The sequence below is a fragment of the Dioscorea cayenensis genome, chromosome 4, assembly GCF_009730915.1.
Source record: "Dioscorea cayenensis subsp. rotundata cultivar TDr96_F1 chromosome 4, TDr96_F1_v2_PseudoChromosome.rev07_lg8_w22 25.fasta, whole genome shotgun sequence".
Classification (NCBI taxonomy): Eukaryota; Viridiplantae; Streptophyta; class Magnoliopsida; order Dioscoreales; family Dioscoreaceae; genus Dioscorea; species Dioscorea cayenensis.
The window spans coordinates 10,837,088-10,860,452 of NC_052474.1; the positions used below are offsets into that span (position 1 = coordinate 10,837,088).

The window sequence follows — 23,365 nt, forward strand, 5'->3', positions numbered from 1 at the left end:
CAGGCTTCATCCAGATGTTACAACAGTTAGCACAGTTTAATGGCTTGGCCGATAAGGATCCAAACAATCACATTGAGAACTTCTTGCAAGTGTGCAACATGCTCAAGATTAATGGTGTTATGGATGATGCCATCAAGTTGAGGTCTTCCCATTTTCCTTAAAAGGAAGATTAAAGCAATGGCTATACTCATTACCTAGAGTATCAATCACCACATGGAAGGAGATGGTAAAAGCTTTTTCGCCCTCGATATTTCCTTCCCCAAAAATCTCGCAAAACCTTAGGAATGAGATATCTTCTTTTGTGCAAGTGGAATTGGAGTCTCTTTTTGTGACATGGGATAGGTTCAAGGAGCTCCTAAAAAAATGTCCTCAATATGGGTTCTCCGAGTGGATGATCATTCAGACTTTCTATAATGGTTTGAACCCAAGCACAAAGGAGTTACTTGATGCTGCAGTAGGAGATACCTTAGGAAGCAAGACCCCTAGAGAAGCCCAACATCTCATTAAAAAATGGCTATGAATAGCTATTAGTGGAACACATGGGATCGATGTAGTCAGACCATTGGTGGCCCAAGTTGAATCATTGAGTAAGAAGTTGGATACTCTAACTTCTCCTAGAGTAGCGGCCATGAAGAGTTGTACCGGGTGTTGGGTGGACATCCACCTGTCCCGATTACCCCTATTTCAATTGGTGGTACCACTTCGTGAAACGAGGTTGATTTTTGTTGGTAATGCAATGAGAAGACAAGGAAATCCATATAGCAACACCTACAATTTGGGATGGAGGAGCCACCTAAACCTTTTTTTGGACTAATCAAGGGCAAGAGAAGATTATGGCACCACCAGGTTTCCAACAATAATAACAATCCCCAAACATGAAGAATAGAGTTTCAAGGTTACAAAATCGGATGACCAACTTTGAGAAGGCTTTAACCAAGTTCATTTCATCATCGGATATAAGATTTCAATCGGTTGAAGCCACACTTCGCAACCACACCACTTCATTGCACGACTTGGAGAACCAAGTGGGCCAAATTGTGAAGTCACTTTCTTAAAGACCTCAAGGGAGTTTGCCTAGCAACACAGAGATAAACCCAAGGGAACATGTGAAGGTGATTACTTTGAGAAGTGGTCGTGAAGTTGATAGTAGACTCCCTAGTAAGAAGGCCAATGTTGAGTCACTCGAAGTTGTGGAGGTTGAGGAAAGAGCCAAAGAAAAAGAGGTGGCACCCTCACCTTACAGGCCAAGAATCTCTTACCCTTCAAGGTTGAAGAATGACCAAGATGATGAGCAATACAAGAAGTTTTTGGGTTTATTAAAGCAGTTGCACATCAATATCCCATTTGTGGAGCCATTGTCTCAAATGCCTTGCTATGAAAAGTTTCTCAAGGACCACTTGACCAACAAGAGGAAGTTAGAGGAGAGTGCATCTGTGATTCTAGATGCTTCATGTTTGGTGGCGTTGCAAAAGAATATGCCGAACAAGAGAAAAGAACCCAGAAACTTCATCATTCCATGCAACATTGGCAATTTGAGTAAAGAAAAGGCATAAGCGAATTTAAGGGCTAGCATCAACATCATGCCTTATACTTTCTTTCAGAAGCTAGGTTGGGAAGAGCCTAGGCCCACTTGGATAACACTCTAATTGGCTGACCGAACAATTAGATATCTGAGGGACATCATTGAACACATTCTTGTGAAAGTTGACAAGTACATATTTCCTATGGATTTTGTAGTGTTGGATGTTGATGAGGATGCCGGGGTCCCATTGATACTTGAGAGGCCATTCTTGCACGCTTCCAAGGCTCTTATTAACATGGACGGTGGGGAGTTAACACTTAGAGTTGGTGATGACAAGTTGACATACTGCCTCGCTAAACCCATGCGGTATTCTCTTGACTTCGATGATACTCTATATTTTCTTGACACTACTTGATGAGTTAATTGATGAATATGTGCAGGAAATGATGTGTTCGACCCATACGAGGGGTTGCTAGATTAAGAGATGGAGAATGAAGTAGTTTTGGCACTTGGTCTAGAGGACAAGGTGCAACCTACTCCTGGGATCATGAAGAGGATGATCCAAAAGATAAAGCGAGCAAGACGATGCCACAAGAAGCACTCCAAGGCTAAGGGTGATGTGCAAGCACGGAGTAAGGGTGATGAACCCTTGTGTGGTAACAAGCTCAACAACTCTCCCTCTACATTGAAAAAATTATGCTCATTGTGCTTTCAGGTTGTAGGTAAGAAGGCAACCTTCATTTATGAGGCCCTGTGAGATAAGAAGAGGTATGTCAAGCTTAATGACGTTAAACAAGTACTTCTTGGGAGGCAACCCAAGTCTTTACTGTTTTTCCTAGGTTTTAGTTTAGTACTTGCATGAATAAGAGCTTGAGTGTTGGTGTCATGATTTTTACATGCAATCGCTGTGTTTTTCTCGTGGATCATTGGTGTTTTCATGTGCTTAATCATGGTTGGCAAAGTTTCTTGGTTGTTTGAGCATGTTTTCCATGTTTCTTTGGTCAGTTGTTCATAGTATAAATAGGCTCTGTATGTGTATAAGTCTGCAGAAATTATTCTACAGAGTCTGTGATTTTTCGCTAAGTCATCCAAAGAAGACACACGGCCGTGTGGAATTTTCACATGGGCATGTGTTTCAATTCAGAGCTCATCCCGAGAAGACACAGGGGCTTGTGAATGCCCCTATGAATAACCTTGTGACGTTCACACGCCTACGGGTAATTTTCACACGGCCGTGTATTTCTCTGCAGAGTTCTCAGACTCTATCCCAAGAAGACACAGGGGTGTGCAAGTACCCCTATGAGTACCCCTGTGAACATCCACACGCCCGTGTGGAATTTTCACAGGGGTATGTGGAATACTAAGTCGATTTTTTTGGGAGGACAGAGAAGCCACAGGGGCGTGTGGGTGCACCTATGAGTCAAGCACAAGGGTGTGTCAAATTTCCTCACACTCGTATGGATGCATTCAGAGATAACTTAAGCTATCCCGAGAGCACACAGGGGCATGTGTCTGCCCCTGTGATGCCCCTGTGGAAACACACGGGTGTGGGTAATTTCGACACGTCTGTGTGGATGTATAGAAACTCAAAAGGCTGTGATTTTCTTTATAAATCTACTCGTGCCTTTTTGATTTTCAAACATCTCCATGCTCAAGGATTGCATCCATTCACTCTCACGATCCCTCACCGACAATTTAAAGGGTTTTTAGGGTGTTTTCTTGTCATTTTCAAGGTTTTCATTCTAATTTTGTTGGTAAACCCTCTTTTCCCTTGTTCTTCGCCAATCTTGACTTATTTTGGTTAACTGGTGAATACTGCTTCGATTTTATCTGTAAATGGTTAGTAATTTTTTTAGAATAGTTTTGGAATGAATTGTTGACGTATTCTTGGATTTTGGCATAGTGGTCGTGCGGCTTTCAAGCCCCATGGATCCAGACGGGCGTGTGGAATTTCCACATGACCATGTGGATTTCTGCAGTATTAAATTCTTGAGTTTATTTGATCGATTCTTTTTCAATTCTTGCAGATATGACTCCTAGAACAAAAAAGAGAAAGCATCCACGTGAGTCTTCTCGAGCTAGAACAGTTAGAGTTTGTGATTTCCAAGCACTAGGCTCGATTTGAGTGACTATTGAAGCTCAAGTTTGGTCAGACACAGTTTCCGGACTTGAGCTCACTTAGGGAGATACATCAGGGGGATGATATGGCAAATCGGGTAGAGGAGCTCCTATCTGTGGTTAGCTAGAGGAGATTACTATCTATACAAGAGCCAGTTGTTTGTACGCTCACTCTATAGGTATTAGTGTCATTCGAGTTTGATAGAGCATACAACAATTTTTCTAGCATCGATACTATTAACTTAAGAGTATTCGGACAGCACCATAGCATGAGCATCACGTTGTTCTCCGTTAGACTGGGTTTATATGATGAGGCCTACATAAACACTGAGGCGTACGATCCGTTACCGACCGATTATCCGGGTAGTTTGGCTCCTTAGAGAGCATACAGAGCACTATGTGGCTTGGGTAAGTATGAGCCGGGGATGTCCAAGGCCACGTACCTTTCTTGACCTGCATACCATTACCTTGATGCCGTTCTGAGCAGGTTGGTGAACGGCCGTGGTGACAGTATCAGATTTCTAAGCAAACAGGAGTTATTATATTTATACTCCATGATGCAGGGCGAGCCACTCCACCTGGAGCACATTTTGGCAGAGTAACTGAGGCATCAGGGTCAGTATGCCAAGATCAGAGTCACTTTCTCAGGTCCATACATCACTAGACTCATCATGGGAATGGGTCTTATGGATGCTATTCGAGGGACTGAGAAGATTATAGTACCATCGCTCCTCGGCTTGGAGACTATGAGGCTTATGGGGATAATCCGAAGATACAGACCAGGACTTTATATGATGATCATGCCCCCACCTGAGAGAGGCGATGGGGAGGGTGATGCAGCTAAGGGGCCTCAGCCTAAGCAGATGGAGACCAAGTTACCCACTACAGCACAGGAGTTAGCACCAGTTCAGCTATTTTCTCCATCTCGTGCCTATGATCATTTTGGGAGGCTCGAGAGTGCGGTGGGGGTACTGCAGACAGAGATAGATGAGGTTCACATGACACAAGTTGCGAACCACACAGAGGTGATGGAGCATCTCGACATCTTACAGTAGATTCTCGAGCGAGACATGACTTCTCCCTTTGTGATGAGACTCTGCACTCCTCAGGCGCAGCACCACCATCACCACAAGATGCACCATCATCATCAACAACAATAGCAACAAATATACCAGTGCCCGGCATTGATGCTTGAGGCATCTTTTACTTTACTTGTTTTCATATTTTATTTCTGCATTTCATTTTGGACTTTTATTACTCAGAAAGGATCCTCCTTCTGAGTTTATCTTTCAGTTTCAGTTGTTTCGAGTTGTATTTCATTTTCTTATCTTTATATAAATGAGTTATTTTGTTTTTGTTGAGCTACACTGAACCAGCTTATGTATACGTGCAGATGGTCTTGTGATTATGGAAATTGAGGAATAGTCATGAACACAGTCAATGTGACATTCACATGGCCGCTTGTGCTCCATAAGCCGTTAGAACTCAACTCTCAATGAATATGGCTCCATCAAATGAACCACTAGGGGTTCAAGGGAGTATTGTTTCAATTGCCTATCTCCACACATGTTTTGATTGCTTTATTCTTTATTATGCTTGCATGTGTATATTTAGGGCAATGTACATTTTAAGTGTGTGGGGGTTGAGTTCACATTACACATGTTTTATACTTATGCTTTCATTGTTCATGCTCATGTAGCCAATGGTGGTTCACCTTAGTTACAATGGTTGTATTCTTAAGTGTAGGAGAATTTTTAACATTGAATGTTCTCATGCTTTATTTTTACTTTAATTTTTAGGAATTTTGCCCAACTGACACTTGTTGCACTACTCACTCATTAAACCTTGTGAAAACTCAAGTTCGATGTTTAAGGTACTATTCTACTATGTTTCATGTTATAGTCTCTTTGAAAAAAAAAAGTTGTGTTCTTTTGTTTATATATTGGGGGTGGAAAGAGCTACCACCTATGAAGTATGAAGCTACTCTCATAAGTCGGATACTAGTTATGCCGTAATGAGAGAAAGAGCTATCTCATGGGATGAGTGAAAGCTACTACCCCGGTAGAAAGAGCTATCACCTCGAAAATGTGAAAGCCACCTTAGCGGCCGCTTAGGAAAGGGCTACCTTAGAGGATGTGTGAAGCTACTACCTTATCGTTTCAATTCTTTTTGTACATAAATAAGTCTCTTTCAGTTAGAGCTTTGAGGAGTATACGTTGGGTTGACTTGAGTTAGTTTACACACAATTATATGATTTCGGTTTATTGTCCTTTTTTATTCAAGTTTTTAGCTAGAGCATTGATTTTTCTTATTCGGTGTTGAAATTTTTCCTTGTAGAATTCTTCCCTTGCATGCTTTTGGTGAACCTAAGGCCAAGCACTTCTAATTTTGATTCTTATATGCTTTAATGTTTTATTTTTGCTTATGGACAAGCAAAAGCTTAAGCGTGGGGGAGTTTGATAAGTGCTTGTGTATTAATAATATGAAGTATTCTTTTCTTACACTGACCATAACATTTCTTAGATTTTATTATTCATGCATGTGTATTTGTGTTCTTTTGTGCATCTAGGGTTATGGAGACAAGTATGGAAGAAAAGAACCAAAAGTAGAACGTGGATGCATGTTATTGATGAAATCTTGTAGTGAACAACCACGAAGACACAAGTTGTCGTCAAAGATATGTGAGTATGTGCCAACCTCCATTGTGCTCAAGTAAATACAGAGTTTGGAGGGGTACAAACACAATCACACTCATGTGTCCCAACTTGTGCAATGCTAGCAAGATCTTCGTCAATGTGATTTTTATTGAAGATGCAACATGATCTAAAACATGGATGTGTGCCCGTTCATGTGGCCTCGATGAAGAGTGTGGATTCGGGAATAGTTTGGTAAAGTACTGTAGCAGTTTACTATAGCAAATCAATGTAGCAAATCATTGTAGCAGTTACTGTTAACAGCTCGCAGAAATTCACATTACTGGAAATTCACACTGGCATGTGGAAATTCCACACGCCCGTGTGGATGCCTTATTCCAGCCTTATTTAAGCCGCGATTTCAGACGTTTTAATGGATCCTTTTCTCAACTTTTACCTATTTTGGGAGGCACTCATGGCTAGGGTTTTGAGAGGCTTTGGCTAGGTCTTTAGAGTTGTTATACAGTCTTTGACACTGCATTCCTTCGGAAGATAGTTATTCGTGGACCTTTCGTCGACATCGATTCGGCGATGTGTGCCCTAGGATTGACAAGAGAACCCTTGGAGAAGGTGAGGCAACTCCACAAGACTATTGATATGGACTAAAAGGGGGTTTTACTTATGGATTGCATGCTTTTACATTCGATTTCATTATTGATTGTATCTTGCTCCATGGAGAGCTAAACCCCTAGTGGGTGCTTGGACTTGTGGACCCTTAGGATGATTTTGTTTAATTGATCTTTCGTTATGGTTATTTAATTGTTGTTTTAAATTGAGTTCAAACCTTGAATGCTTGTTGAATTTATTTTCCCTTAGAGTGACACTAGGGTTGAGAATCTATCTTGGTAATCCTTGTGGATGATTAACACACCATGAGGGTTAGACAAGGCATGGTTGGAGAGGGTCAAGAGGGTGAGTCGAGAGTTAGCGGAATGTCCCTTTTCTCTTCTGATGTGATAATCCTACCTATACTTCCACGAGTTCTTCGCGGTTACAATAGAGTGAAGTGCTAAGAGACAAACTCTGCTGGGGCTTACTTGCACATGCAAAAGAGTGAAGCGTTGAAGTAATCCTTAGTGCTGGGGTGTAATTGTGACAAAGGGTCTTTCGCCTGGACCAAGGGGTTAGATCTATACTAGGGAATCGGGTTTATCACTTGGAGTCCCTAGAGCTTCTTGGAACCCCACATAGTGTAAGGCATCGAGTGTACTCCTTTCCACCGTGGCATAGTATGAGGGTTAGTCATGGTTGACCTTAGGTTTGGGACTGTGTGTTTTAGGATTTCCACAACTCATTTAAACATCAGTTAGGAGACATAATGATTAGTCTTGCACTTGAAGCAATAGTCCTAGGGTGAGCAATGTCCAAGTGCCCCACTTTCTATCGATTGCCTCTCGCTATTATTTTCTTGTGTCCCTTTCTTATTTTATTTTATTTGTGTTTGCATTGATATTGTTCACACCACTATAACATCATCTTCTCTATAGCTAAATAGCAATACTCGTGTTTTTGTACACTATTCCATGTGGATATGACTATCCACTCACTAGGGTACTTATTACTTCAATAACCCTTGCACTTGCGGTACGCACTCGCAAGGGGTGTGTTAGTGCCCACACACCAGGACGCACACCCCTTGGCCTGGGGTGTGTGGCCCCCTGTGAGGATGCACAGCTCCCAAGAGAGGCTGCGCGGCCTGAGTACATCCCACACCCAGAAAAAATCTTCAAAAAACTCTCTAAATCTCTTGAAAAGAACCCCGAACTACAAACAAAGTGGACTCAACTAAGACATCAAACAAACAAACAAACAAACAAACAAACAAGGAGATGTAGAAATTAACTACTCTACACAAGAAAGGAAATAGCTGAGACGCCACAGATTTAACACTCCTTGTATTTTTAAATACAGTAATTATAACTATATTGTATTTTGAAATCCACTGCATTTTCAACTACACTAACCAAACTCTAGTTAAGTTCCATTAAATTAGGGGTAAATGATCGATGATTTATCATTCATTTAGGTATTTAAGTAGAGCAACAAGTACAAGTTGTTGAAGTTTTGGATTTTTTTTTTTTGAAGATTAATTGTGGACTACTTTTAATGTGAAAATTTGTGAGAGTCTTTGTCAATTGAATAATTGTTAGCTGGGTTTCCTTCTTTCTCTTTATTAGAATAGTTATAGTTTTAGCAAATTATTGATTGTCATCAACGTTTTCTCGGGATTAACAACAGTGGTTTTAGATAGTTGTTTATGATTTAGTGTAGTTATTAGATGAGATTTTCATATAGTGTTTAAATAGAAATTAAGTCTGTATTATGGTTCAGAATATATTTTTCGTATTCCTTTTTTGTGTTTGGCTCATAATCAAAGTGGAAACTTGCATTTCCATATAAAGTCATCAATTGGATATGAGCTAATCTTAGTTCTTCTGTGAAGCTACCACCATTTGAATTTTAGCATGGTGTTCTGCTACAGCGGTGTCAATCATGGATGTATTGTAGCCAAGAAAAGCACTCCTGGTTGACCCGCATAGCAATGTAGATATGAACGATTAGTGAAGGACTTCAGTTATCCAAAACCAATCATAAATAGCATTGTAGTTTTTCATTTTTGTGTTTTCCAACTTCGGCTAATATGTATATGTCTGTGTTCATAAATCTAAAATTAAAATAAAAGTTATATCCACTCTAGACTTTTAACACTATATATTGTAGTTAAAGTTCATTTGTGGCACGGAAGAATATATTTCGTGCACAAGCAGCTTCTGTCAATATTAAACTTAATGGCTATTTTTGACTTAATATTTTTAAACAAAAATTCCATATCTGATTTGAATTGAATGAGCTTCTTCGTTAGTGCTAGGCATAGTTTCATAATCATTGAGACAAATTCACCATAAAATAGGCAAACTACTACTATGTTGCCTCCTTTCATGATGATAGGCTATTATTTGGAATATATAGAAATTCTAAAAGTTATTCATGATTATAGACATGGACTCAAAGCCCTAAAGAATTTAAATGTTAGCTTAAAATTATTGCCAGTGTTTAATTTGGAATTGGGTGGTTGCTTCCTGTGCTTAGATTAGGCAGGTGCATGGTTCTTAATAAGAGCAACGAGCAATATTTCTGTGCTTTGTATTCTTATATAATAGATTCTTTTCTTTTCCTATGATAATTCCTTGCATGTGCTGCCAAGGCATGGATTTTATTTCATCTTTGTTTGGGTCATGCCATGATATAGAGAATCTGGTCTACATGATTTTTGTTGAAAGGTTTCTTTAGTCATGTGTTGGTTTATGGAACTGCATCTAGTGATGGAAGTCATGGAACCTTATTTATTGCCAGTTCTACTATTTAAATGTTTTTGGGATTTTGGACACAATTTTCTAAGTTTGTTGACATTGTCATAGTTTTCAAAACAATATTTATGTTTGGATATTATCTAAATGTTTTTTAGTTGTAGTATATCATTGTTGTTTGTGCGTAATTTTTGTCCATAAAATTGTCATTGCCATACAATCATAGAAGACAAAATTTATGTCTTCTTTGAAATTTTTTGACACTATTTGTTTGGTTGGATGAGAGCCTGCTTACATATTTGTAAGTCTTGTTTAATTTGCATGTGTTAAATGTTTCATTAGGAATATTGCCATAGATATATATGATTAATTTACTGAATTATGGCTTTTTGAATTGTAATCTAATTACCTATCCCTTGTTTCTTGTAGGCCCTACCATACTTGTATATGCTTTGCCCTGAATTTGTAATACAGAACACTGAAGAAGGTACCATACTGGTAAACTATTCTTGCAAATTAGTAGATGCTTTACATTATACCTTATTTTTTTGATTTGGTGCATACCTACTTAATTTAATCCAATGTCCATTAGAATTATGATGATTTGATTATGTTACCACAATAAGGACCTTCTAATTGGCTAGTTCATTCTTACTCGTTTGTTTTTATTTATTTAATTTTAATGCTGCTATTCCACATCTTCCTGCATTTCTCGTTTTCTTTAATTTTTCACTATATTCTACTAACACATATCATCTTGTTTTCTTATTTATTTTTTATTGTTTGATATTACTTAATCACCAATTATGATAATAAGTTAGGTGGGGATGATTCATGATATGCTTATCCCATCTATTTCCTTATCCAAGGTGTATTTGCTTCACCCTAAATGTAGCCTCATCCAAGTTGATCCATGGGCTTCCTATCCCATTTTCAAATTGATTTTATCTCGAGATTTTCCTAGCCCTATTTTGTTCAGTCCCCTATCTCTAACTTAAAGTAGCACATCACTTTGCCCAATCTCAAGTCCGTTACTTTTCTTCTAGTAAGTGTGAGAAAACTAGAAAATCATCAATCTAAAGAGGTCAAGTCCCTATCGGAAAGGCAAGAAGAAACCTATTGGAAAATAATGTTGAGTTAGTACTTTGGCAGGATGAAATTAACTTGTTAGTTGGTTTATGAAAATCGATTCTTTTGTTTTATACATCCCACAACCATCCATCAGAATTATCCTAAAAGTCAAATTAAGGTGGCTAATTGAATAGAATTGATTTTCTTCTAGTTAATTTAATCTGTTTTCATTTCATTTCATCAACTTTGTTTGAAGCATCTTCTTTTGTTTCTCTATATGAATTTGTAATTTACTGAAGTATTGGTCTTATATCTTGGTCCTGAGTATTAATTGAGATCATAGTCAAATCTTACAATTACTAATACTATATTACATATTTTAGTTTATTTTTTGAAGTTTATTTGCAGATGTCGATGTTCATTATTACAGTTACACTTTTGGTCATAAATTAATGTTTTGATTTAACATGTGATAGAAAAGAGAAGAAAGAGATGAATAATTCTCATTAACTGAACAACAATCAAGTATGGCCTTAGTTTTACATATAGAAACCAAAGATACAACTATACTCAAGGACACCTTTGTACATATATAACCATACATACATACATCTAACATGTATAAACATACATACATACATACATCTAACAACCCCCATCAAACTCAAGGAGGATCGTGTGTCTTGAGTTTGGATAACATGAATAGATGCTGATAACGAATCTATACCTTGGTAAAGAACTCAGCCACCCAGACCTCTGTAGGATGATAGTGAAGTGACACAGTCTGGGCAAGTATATGACATCGGGTGAAGTGTGCATCCACACCTATGTGTTTGGTCAACTCATGCTTGACCGGGATCTACAACAATCTAAAGTGCCCCAAAACTGCCATGGTAAATATGAATAGGAGAAATGATCTGTACACCAAAATCCTACAAAATTGAATGAAGCCAAAGTACATCCTGGACCGTAGAAGCCAAAGCATGAACCTCAGTCTCAGCACTAGACTCGGTAAAAATAGTTGGTTGTTTCTAGGTCTTCCAATCAACAAGTGAAGGCCCAAGAAAGTAGAGTAACCAGTGACAGAGACCAATCATCAGTGGAGCTGGCCCAGGGACAATCCTGAGTAGAACAGATCAGGAAAGGTAGTGCCACAAAGATATCGCAACACTCAGAGAAGATGACCATAGTGAATAAAAGCAGGGCCACAACAAACTAACTGAGAATGTGAATAGCATGGGAAATATCAAGACGTGTGATGGCCAAGTATACCAAGCTGTCTACTTGATGCTGATAGCATGAAGGATCAGATAAGGGAATCCCATCAGAAGCATGATGCTATAAATATAACTTCATTGGTGCAGTAGTACTGCGAGTATCTATAAAACCAGAGCAATCAAGGAGATCTACAATGTAACACTACTGAGATAGATAATAGCCATCAGGATGAAAAGTGATTTCAATACCTAGGAAGTAACGAAGCCGACCTAGATCAATCATCAAGAAAATCTCACATAGTTTCTATTTCACAAAGGTAATGTGAGCAGAATCATTCCCAGGGGGATCATCCACATACAGAAGGAGATTGGTATGGCCTCAAGGTGAAGTGTGTATGAAGACTTTTAAATCATGTATGCTCGGAGTAAACCCAACATCCTCAATGATGGTGCTAAATCTCTCAAACCATGCACGTTGAGCCTATTTGAGAGCATAGAGAGTCCGGTGAAAATGACAAACAGATCCTAGAGGCACTTGAAGACCAAGTGGGGGAGTTATGTAAACCACCTCCTTCAAGTCCCCATGAAGAATGGCATCTTTCACATCATGGTGATGAAAAATGCACCCACGAATTGCCACAATAGTAACAAATATGCACACAATGTGCATGTGGGCTACTGGGACAAAAGTCTCCTCATAGTCATGGCCATACTTCTGCTGAAAACTACGAGTAATAAGATGCACTTTATAGCACTCGAGAGATCCATCAGAGCGGGTCTTCACCGAATATATCCAGTGACAGATGATGGGAATAGCATGAGTAGGTAGAGGAACTAGATCCCAGTGTAAGTTCAAGACAAAGCATCAAGCTCCTCGGTCATGGCAATCTGCCACTCAGGTGACCGAACTGCTTCCTTGTTGGTACCTATCTCAAAAACATCTGAAACATTGATGCTAGCAAAGGCATAATGATAAATGCCTCAATGTGTGTATTCTATACTTATTCATTATACTATTTATGTATTAATAGATGAATTGATGAATTTTTTGTGGTTTAATTGATCTTATTCAAGTTACAAGCCTCAAGAATGCTTAGGTGAGCTCAAAGACACAAGTGAGAAAGAAATTGACACCAAAAATGATGTTTTAGATCCCCGGCACTATAGCAACACTATAGCATGAAGGAGTTAAGAAATGATGAAGTCTCAAGTTTGATTGATCGGCTTTCTAACGGCCCTGAACAATGCGCTTAAACTGACTGAAAATGCACATTACTATAGCAGTTTTACAGTAGAAGCACTGTATCACTTCATTGTAGCATTTTCGCTGTAGCACATCATGGATTGGCAGAAATCCCAAGGCTCTTACTAGCTCATTCACGGCCATGAATTAGACCATGAAGCCATCCAAGAGAGGTTTTAAAAGGAGTTTTAGGGCTTTTTGAGCTATTCATCATCCCTCTTCATGAAGCTCTCAACCCCATAATTCAGATCTGAGGTGGAAGAAGGTGATTGAGGACATTTTTAAGGAGGAAATCGACAAAGGAAGCATAATCTACCAACATTCATCCCTTCATCCTACTTATAGAAGCTTGGAGACAAGGAGGGAAGTAACACCCATTACAGTCCCCTGTGGAGGCTTTTCATGCAATCCGAAGTGTTATTCGGCTTCTAATCTTTGAGGAAGTTTTGCTTATGATTGTTTTAGTTGTTTTGATCATGATAAACTTTGTATTTTCTTGTATGGATCGCTAAACCCCAAGGTCGCTGGATACTGGTGAACCTTGGGGTGAATTTGCTTTTATGAATACTTAGTTTGCACTAAAATGCATGTGGTTTGATTTTCTTGATTCAAGCTTTGTGTTCCTTAATGTGTTGAATTGCATGAGAACTCTGTGGCTTAACTCCTAGGTTGTACTAGAATGCGGAGGATGCATCCTCTTACTAGACTCACTTAGCTTGAAAGTGATCCATATATGAATACATCGACGGGATTCGGGTATTTTGTACCCCTCCAACCAATAGGAATGATCCTAGATGTGTGTTTGACCATAATTAGAGAATTCCCTATCCCCATTGCAATCGTAGGAGGATTTGGTTAGAAGAAATTCTGGACCAATACTCGAGGGGATTAGTGGGTAATCACCAAGGGATTCTTGATTACCAAATTTAGGAATTTTTGGTCTAAAATCACCACTACCTTGTAACCTTAGCATTCTTGAGCATTAGTAGCCCCGAGGGAGTCCACATCTGGGACCGTCTTTTCCTCTAGATTTTCCACTCCTTTATCTTGGATTATCTACATCTTCCTTTAGTAGCTTTTTATTCCTTTTTGCAAGTTTTGGACACTTGCACTACGATTTGTAGGCTAAAAAACAAGTAAAAGGAAGTAAGGGTAGCTCCTTGCCCGCATGAAATATGACCCCTGTGTCGCTCACAAGGTATTACATGACGATCCCATGCACTTGCGAGTGTTCACATCACATAGTGAATAGCGGGATGTAAAATACAGCGATCTTGTAAAGTGTAAGTGTGAGAGAATACCTCAAGAGCCTGGATCGGTGACAAGAGAGGTGTCAAAGGAGTCCCTACCTAGGTGGAGATGCTATGGGATCATAATGATGGTAAAAGTAACAAACAGGTGGGTGAGTAGGAGGAAGCGAAAAAGAAGGAAAAGACACTGCAGGAGACAAAGCAGATAAAGCAGGAGGGGGTCAAGGGAAGAATAAGTAAGAAACTCAGGAGGAGTGAGTAAAGAAGGAGATGAAGACACAAAGGAAGCATCCTCAGAAGAATGAGTAGGGACAAAGGAATGACAGAGGAACTGAAGGGAAAGGGAGACATAGTAGAAGAAGGATAAATATAAGAAGGGGTGGACTCATCAAATGTGTCATCACAAGAGATACAGATATGATGAGTAACATGGTCATAATAACAATAATCTTTATGCTTAAGGTTGTACCCTAGAAAAACACAAGAAAAAGACTGGGCAGTGAGCTTTGTCCTCTCCCGATGTAAGAACAAAACAAAATATCAATAACCAAAAACACAGAGATGATCATAGCGGGGAGGTGTCCCATGAAGGCACTCTCCTAGACTACAACAATGAAGTTAAGATGATGGTTAAAGGTTAATCAGATAAATAGCAGTGCTAATAGTATCAGCTCAGAAATGAGGTGAGAGAAAAACACCAAGAAGAATGATAAGTGCTTGTGTATGCATATTATTAAGTATGCTTACTTACAATGAGGATTGCTTGTATCAGATTTTATAGCTCATTCTTGTGTATTTGTGTTCTTTGATTAGAATAGGATTTTCAAGGCATTCTAAGGAAGAAATAAGAAAAAAAAATAGACTGTGGAAAATCTATTTGGAGTCTTTTTGCAAAGATAGAATGAACAAGGCACAAGGCTTGCGTTATACATGAAAGTGTGTGCAATCTTCCAATGATTTACAAGTCAAACAAGAGTTTGGAATGGGCACCTAGGGCAGTTACACATTCATGACCCAACTTGTGTGAGATTTTAAAGAGTTCTTCCAATAAATTTGAAGACAAAGAAAGTCACATAGTCTACCACACGGGCATGTGCTCTCCCAGGTAGCCTTAGTGGACAGAGAAGTAAAGTCTAGGATAATTTTTCTGCTAAGTGTTAGATTCCAGAGAATTCAAATGGCTGTGTGGAAATTCCACAAGGTCGTGTGGTAACTTGTGTGGAAAATTTCACATGGGCATGTGGCCGTGTGAGCGCTGGTGTGGATACCCGATTTCAACTTTAAGTAGCCGATTTGAAGGGTTTTGAGGGGGCCTTCTTATATACTTTTGGAGAAAGCAGTAGGAGGATTATGGAAAAGGTTTTTAAAGGTTTTATGGAGACTATTTGATCATCAACATCGATCATCTTAGGAGGAAAGCCATTACGGGAGCCACAGACGGCCTTATTTCGCCAAAATGCATCCTAAGCTTAACGAAGAGATCTTTGGAAAGGAAAAAATGTCCTTGAAGATCATCATGGTGAGAATAGAGGAGTTTTTCCTTATGGAATACTTATATTATCATTTGATTTTATTCTTAAAGATGTATTGCTCCATAGAGAGCTAAATCCTTTTTGGGCACTTGGTCATGTGAACCCTAGGTTTTTATTTGTTCCATTGACTCTTATTTTGTTTCCTTTAATTGACTTTTTAATAGAGTTTCAATCTTGTTGGCTTATTGTTTTATTTTCCCTTAGGGTGATGCTAGGTTTGAGAATCCATCTAATCATCCTTTGGATGAGTGACAGCTTTATTAGGATTAGATTTGGCAAGGTTAAAGAGGGTTGAGAGGGTGAGTCGAGAGGAATCAGAACATCCCCTTTCCCTTCCGACGTGATTTATCCTATCTCCACATTCCAAGAGTTCTTTGCAATCACAATAAAGTGAAGTGTTGACAAACCTTCTCCACTGGGACTTGGTTGTGATTATGGATCCTTCGCCTTGAAGAAAGGGTTTGATCTAGATTTTGGAATAGGGTTTATCACTTCGAGTCCCTAGAACCCTAAGTAATTCCATCGCAGTGCGAGATGTTGAGAGTTGTTCTTTCCGTTGGGCATACGTAGAGGACTAGTCATAGTTGACCTTAGCTTTGGGACTGTGCACTTTTGGATTTCCATAACTCATTTAATCTTAATTAAGGAAGCTTAGTTCTGGTCTTGCACTTGAAATAAGAAAATAACCTAGGCGTAGCATTGTCCGTGTGCCCCACTTTCCTATTGATTACTCTTCCTCCTGTCTATTGCTTGAATTGTTTACTTGCATTTTAAATTGGTAACATTTGAACGCATTTCACCAATTGTTTATGACTTAGTTTATTTAGCAATACTATTTGTTCTTAGAGCCTATTCCCTGTGGATTCACTACCCACCCAGTTGGGTACTTTATTACTTCGACAACTCGTGCACTTGCAGTACACACACCCAAGAGATGTATCAAAGAAGAACATGAGTCATCTCTAAAATATGATAGTGCTTGCGTTCAGTGACCCCATTCAGAGGATGAGTCCCAAGATAAGATAACCGAGGCAAGATTCCCTCAGAAAATGAAAAAGAACAAAAAGCATGAGAAGTATACTCTTACCATAGTCATACCAAAAGGTCTTAACTAAGGTAGCAAACTAAGTAGGAACCATAGTTGAAAAAGATCAATAGATTAACAATAACTAACTATAATGATGCCTAAAATAATTCCAAGTGAAGCGAGTATAGTCATCAATAAAAATAACATAATAACTGTTATTGCCTTTAGAGACAAAGGGAGCGGGACCTCAAACATCAGAATGAATAAGTTTAAAGGGGGCAGTAGTCTAAGATACACTCAAAGGATAAGGGCACTGTAGCTACTTACCAAGCTTACAACCAATACAAACTACGTCAAAGGAAGGAGAACCAAGCTAACAGACATAAGGTAAATGGATAAATGAGAAAGCACTAGATGAAAGATGACTAGTAGAGGAGACAAGAAGGAGAGTTCCATCCACATTGTGAATATATGTAATAAGTAATGATGGACTACTGTGATGAAGATGAGTGACATCAAAGGTTATGTGAAAAGAAGCACCAGAATCAAGAAGTCAGAGAGGACAGGAACTACTTGGAGCAGATGAAGAAACTTGAGCTAAATGTGCATGTCTAGTGGAGTCTGCCAGATGGGACTAATGGAATTGTTAGAACATCACCGATAGCTGCTGATCTACAACTGACAATAGAGCAGGAGATGGCGGATAAAGAGAAACCTATACAGAGTGTGCCTAAGAAGAATAGGGCAGTGGAAGAAGACGGGGAGCTTGTGAAGAAGCAGTATGCAGAAGTCCATGTTACTTCTTTCGGTAATCACGGTTGATATAACTGAGTATGCCACAGTAGTGGTAAGTCATAGTCAATTTTGGTCGTGGAGGAGGCCGAGGTAAACTAGTGGAAGGAGCCAGGGTCGAGTAGAGGAGGATACTAGAGGTATAAAGGGAAAATGAGAAACAGCAAGAGCACTACCCCCTGTGAAAGAATCCCTGAGGTGGGTTTCCTAAGCATGAACAAAAGCATAGGCCTCATCCATGGAATATGCAGATGGAGTATGAATAAGCTAAGCTCATGTCGGCTCAAACTTGAGGCGAAGAAGCATAATGAACTCATATATGTGTCATGTCTCATCATGGCAATGGTGACTAGAGCAGGACTCTTAACAAGTAAGAATCTAAGCAGCATGTACAGTATAGTATAGAGGAGTGAGAGCATTAATCTGACGCTATACAACACAGTATTATCATATCCATGTTATTGTTTTGCCAAGCAAAGAGTCACAAGTCTATAGTGAAGTAATTCACAAGACCACAGTGAATCAATTCACAAGTAGAACATTAGGTCATGGGTGGCCATAAGACAGCAAATCATGGGTGGACAGGTTAGGACAGGTCATGGGTGGGCGGTGACAGGTGATGGGTGATGGGACACAACGATGGTGGTGGCGTAGCAATGGTGGGGGCACGGTGACGGTTGTGGTGACAGGTTGCTGTAGATTGCAAGTGGCCAACAATAGTGGTGGTAATGGACAAGAGGGCACAACAATGACGGTGGCAACGGGTTACTACGGGTCACTGGTGGCCGGCAATGATGGTGGCACGGCGATGATGGTGACCAACGTCCAGTCGCAGGCATGAGTAGCACAATGATCAGTGAGAGATATCCAGATCTGAGTTTTTTTTAATGAATAAATGAAATGAAAGAAAGATACGGTGATGAAGGAAGAATAGGTTGCCCCAAGAGAGTGGTAAAAAAAAAACAAAGATGTGGTCGGAGAAGGGAACCTAGTCTGATACCATGATAGAAAAGAAAAGAAAGGAACAATTCTCATTAACTGAACTAAAAACAAGTATGGCTTTAGTTCTACATATAGGAACCAAGGATACAACTATAATTAAGTATACCTCTATACATGTATAACCATACATACATACATTTAACAATATCAACATTGAAATTCTGTTCAGAAATAAATTTGATGTTTATTATTCCACTATCTTGCAATTACTTTTAGATAAACTAGATGATATAGAATAAATTCTTCTAGTTATAGTACGAGTTATGGGCTGGATAAATAGCTTAATTATATTGTTGCATTTTTCATTTGTATGAAAAATCTATTTTAGTGTCTATTTGTGAACTTGCCTTATTTGCAAATGTTGCTGATCAAATGAGTAACATTTATTTGAACTACCTTTCCTTGATAGCTTTCCTAATTCATGTTCAAATTATGGTGAGGTCTTAAAATCAAGTTTTTGGTTTGAAATAGTTTTGGTGTTCATTTTTCCATTGTCGATTATCATGTATTTCTATTCGAGATCAAGCACAAGCCAAGGAACAATTTGGGAACAAGACAAAATAATATCCAGAAACAATCTTCATTCAATCATCTACTTCTTCATATTTCACATCAATACTTGATTCTCTGAAGGTGAGATAACACACAAGCAATAGAAGCTGAAAAATAGAAAGTAGATTATAGCTTGCTGAAAATATAGAAGCAATGGTTCATTCCATTTCTCATCCAAGAAGATAAACTCCAGCTTGAAGAAGCTCTGTAATTCCTCTGCAATAAGAGAAACAAAGTGTCTAGCAAGGAGAGAGACTTTGCAAATCACATCAGAAATTTTCAATAGTAAATCTGCATATCATCGTCATCGTTATTTTATTCTCATTTCATTACATTGAGAGCAGCTCTCTTATTCTCTCTAGATTTTTTTGCAGAAAAGTAAAGTAGTTTCACACATACACATGAAAACACAAACTTAACTTATATTACATAGCTTTGAATAGCCATAGTTGACTAGTTAACTAAAATGGCAGCACATTACTCAACATAATTCCCCCCTTAATGTGCTCTTCTTGAACTCCAAGCATCTCTCTAAAATAATTGAACTTGTCTCTTGGAAGTGCCTTTGTGATGACATTAGCCATTTAATCTTCACATTTGCAGAATTTCAATTTAATCTCACCATTTTCAATTGTATCTCTAGTGACATGGTGCTTGATTACAATATTATGAGTTTTGCTATGATAAACTAGATTTTTTGATATGTCAATAGCTGATTTATTATCACAAAACAAAGTTGTAAATTCATTCTTCTTCACACCAATGTCTTCAAGGATTTTTCTAAGCCAAATGACTTGAGAAGTGGCCATACTAGCTGAAATATATTCAGCTACTATAGAAGATTAAGCCACACTCATGTTGCTTCTACGATACCCAAGAAAATACTCTAGAACTCAATGAAAAGTAATACCTTTTTTGCAGCTCCAAGATGAAGATGGCTGGGTATTATGCATAAATCTTGACAACAAACTTGAAGCAAACATAATATCTGGCCTTGTAGCTATAAGGTACAACAAATTTCCCACTAAACTTTTATACAAAGTGGCATCAACTTTCTTTTCTCTATCTTCTTTCACAAGCCTTTCATTAACTGCAAGTGGTGTAGCCATACATTTGCAATCAGGCATCCCAAGTTTTGCAAGGATATTTTTAGCATATTTCTTTTGTCAAATAAAGACTCCATCATCTTGTTGATAAATCTCCATGCCATGAAAATAATGTAGCAAACCCATATCATTCATTTCATATCTTCTCATCATGTCTTTCTTGAAATCAGCCAACATGATCTCATTATTACTAGTGTAGACCAAATCATCAACATAGAGTGCAACAATGAGAATTTTTTATGTATCTTGAGCCTTCACATATAGATTTTCTTCACTTTTTCTCTTTTCAAATCCTTGTTCCAAAAAATATAAATCAATTTGGCTATACCAAGTTCTTGGTGCTTGTTTCAGCATATAAAAGGCTTTCTTCAACTTATAAACTTTGTCTTCTTCATCATTTTTGACAAAACCTAGAGGTTGATGGACATAAACCTCCTTCAATTCTCCATTTAAAAAAGCAGATTTTACATATAGTTGATGTAAATTCCATCCTTTTTGGGCAGCAATGGCAATTATGGCTCTAATGGTATCAAGTCTTGCAACCTGTGCAAATGTTTCATTGTAATCGATACCAGGCTATTGTGAGTAGCCTTTAGCAACTAGTCTTGTCTTCTTTTTTTATTATAGACCCATCCAAATTTAGCTTCAATTTGTAAATCGATTTATCTCCAATGACTTCCTTGTTTTTAAGCTTCTCTACAAGCTTCCATGTCTTGTTTATCTCAATAGCTTGAATCTCTTCTTCCATGGCATTTCTCCAATCTTTGTCTTGTTTTGCTTCTTCAAAATTTTCAGGTTTAAGGATGAAGAAATTACAACTAGTATAAACTTCATTCAAACTCTTCATTTTCCTTGGAGTTGATGTTGAACATTGGTGCTTGAACTTGGAGATGATGGTGTACTACTTGCTGGTGATAAATCTTCCTCCATTGCTTCTTCATTTGTTGAATTTTCACATTCTTCATGATGCACAACAACTTGTTCATCTACACCTTTTTCTTTCCAATTCCAGGTAGTAGTTTCATCAAACAAAACATCACGACTTATAATAATTTTGTTAGTCTTTAAGCTTAACAATCTATAGCCTTTAGATTTTGAGCTATAGCCAACAAAATACATTTTTCACTTACTTCATCAAGATTATACCCTTTTTCTTTTGGAATTTGAGCATAGCAAATGCTTCCAAAAACCTTCATGTGCTTCACCGATGGCTTCCTTCCACTCCAAGCTTCAATAGGAGTTTGGTTCCATATGGCTTTTGTAGGGCTTCTATTGAGAAAATACACCACAGTATATACTGTTTCAGCCCAGAATACTTGAGGTAGGCATTTACCATGTAGCATGCACTTTGCCATCACCATCACCGTTTGATTCTTCCTTTCAAATACACCATTTTGTTGTGGTGTACAGCCACGGTTAATTGTCTTTCCATACCTTCATCTTCACAAAAAGCTTGAAATGTATTTGATGTGTAATCTTTGCCACGATCACTTCTTAAAATTTGAATGCAGTGCCCACTTTGTTTCTCAACAAAGCTCTTGAACTTCTTGAAAATTACAAATACTTGGGATCTCTCTTTCATAAAGTAGACCCAAGTCATTCTTGTAAAGTCATCTATAAATAGAATGAAAGTATTTGTTACCTCCATGTGAGATATTCTTCATAGGCCTACATACATTGATGTGAATTAGCTCTAGCATCTTCTTGGATCTCCAAGCAACGCCTTTAGGAAAAGGTTGCCGCTGTTGCTTGCCAAGTGCACATTTTTCACAAACTTCATGTTTTTTTCAATTTTTGGTAATCCATAAGCCATTCCCTTTTGTTGAAGTAGTTTAAGGCTGCAAAAATTTAAATGCCCAAGCTGTTCGTGCCATAGCCATGCATCTTCATCAACAAGAGCCTTCAATGCTTGAGTTCCTCCATAGTTGAAATTAATTGGGAACCTCCGATTTGTCTCCATCTTCACTTTTGCAACCAGCTATCTGCCATCTTTTTTATCATAGATAAAGCATTTATTGTCATCAAATTTCAATGCATATCTATGCTCAAGGAGTCTTCCAAGGCTTAGAAGATTTTATCCCAAATCATTGACAAACAACACGTCTTGAATAAATTTTGTGCCTTTCTTTATTTGAACACTTATAGTTCCTCTTCCTTGTGCTTGCACAATGCCTCCATTTCCCATCTTAACTTGAGTTTTAATAGACTCATCAAGGTCAAGAAAGATAAATCTCTTCATAGTCATATAGTTGCTACAACCACTATCAAGAAACCAAATATCATCATTTGTTCCCATTGCCATGTGACAAGCAAAAAATAAATTTCCTTTACCACCTTGTTCCTCCTTTGAAAAATATGCTTGTTGATTGCCTTTAAGTCGACAATTCTTCTAAATATGGCCAAATTTTTTGCAATGGTGGAACTTAGGCTTACCCTTATGGCAACAATCCTTCTCAAGATGATTGTCCTTGCCACAAATGTTGCAAGACTTAAAACTTTCTGCAGTAAATGTTCTTGGAAAAGTATTTCTACCTCTTTCTCTTAAACTTCCTGCCTCTTCCTCTTCCACAGACATATCTTCCACCTCTACTTGATTCTCTACCTTCATCATTCTTGGGGGTGATATTTAGCTTTGCTTGGAAAGCACTTTCAACTAATTTTTCATCATGCCTTGCAAGTCTTCTTTCATGAGCTATCAAAGATCACATCAACTCTTGATTCTTTATTGATGAGATATCTTTTGTCTCTTCAATTATTAACACCATAGAATAAAACTTTGGAGGTAAACTCACAAGGATCTTCTCAATAATTTTGTTGTCTTTAATCTCCTCACCAAATGCTTTCATTTCATTCACAATTTTAACAATCTTTGTATAGTAGTCTTTCACATTTTCTGCCTCATTCATCTTCAAGTTCTAAAATTCTCTTCTCA

General features: G+C 38.3%; 1 non-coding gene across 1 annotated transcript; it reads right to left on the minus strand.

Annotated features, from left to right (window-relative positions):
* Positions 1-274: 274 nt before the first annotated feature.
* On the minus strand, positions 275-381 carry LOC120259695. Its single transcript, XR_005536251.1, has one exon. It is a non-coding gene; the product is annotated as a small nucleolar RNA R71 (small nucleolar RNA).
* Between the last annotated feature and the right edge of the window lie 22,984 nt (positions 382-23,365).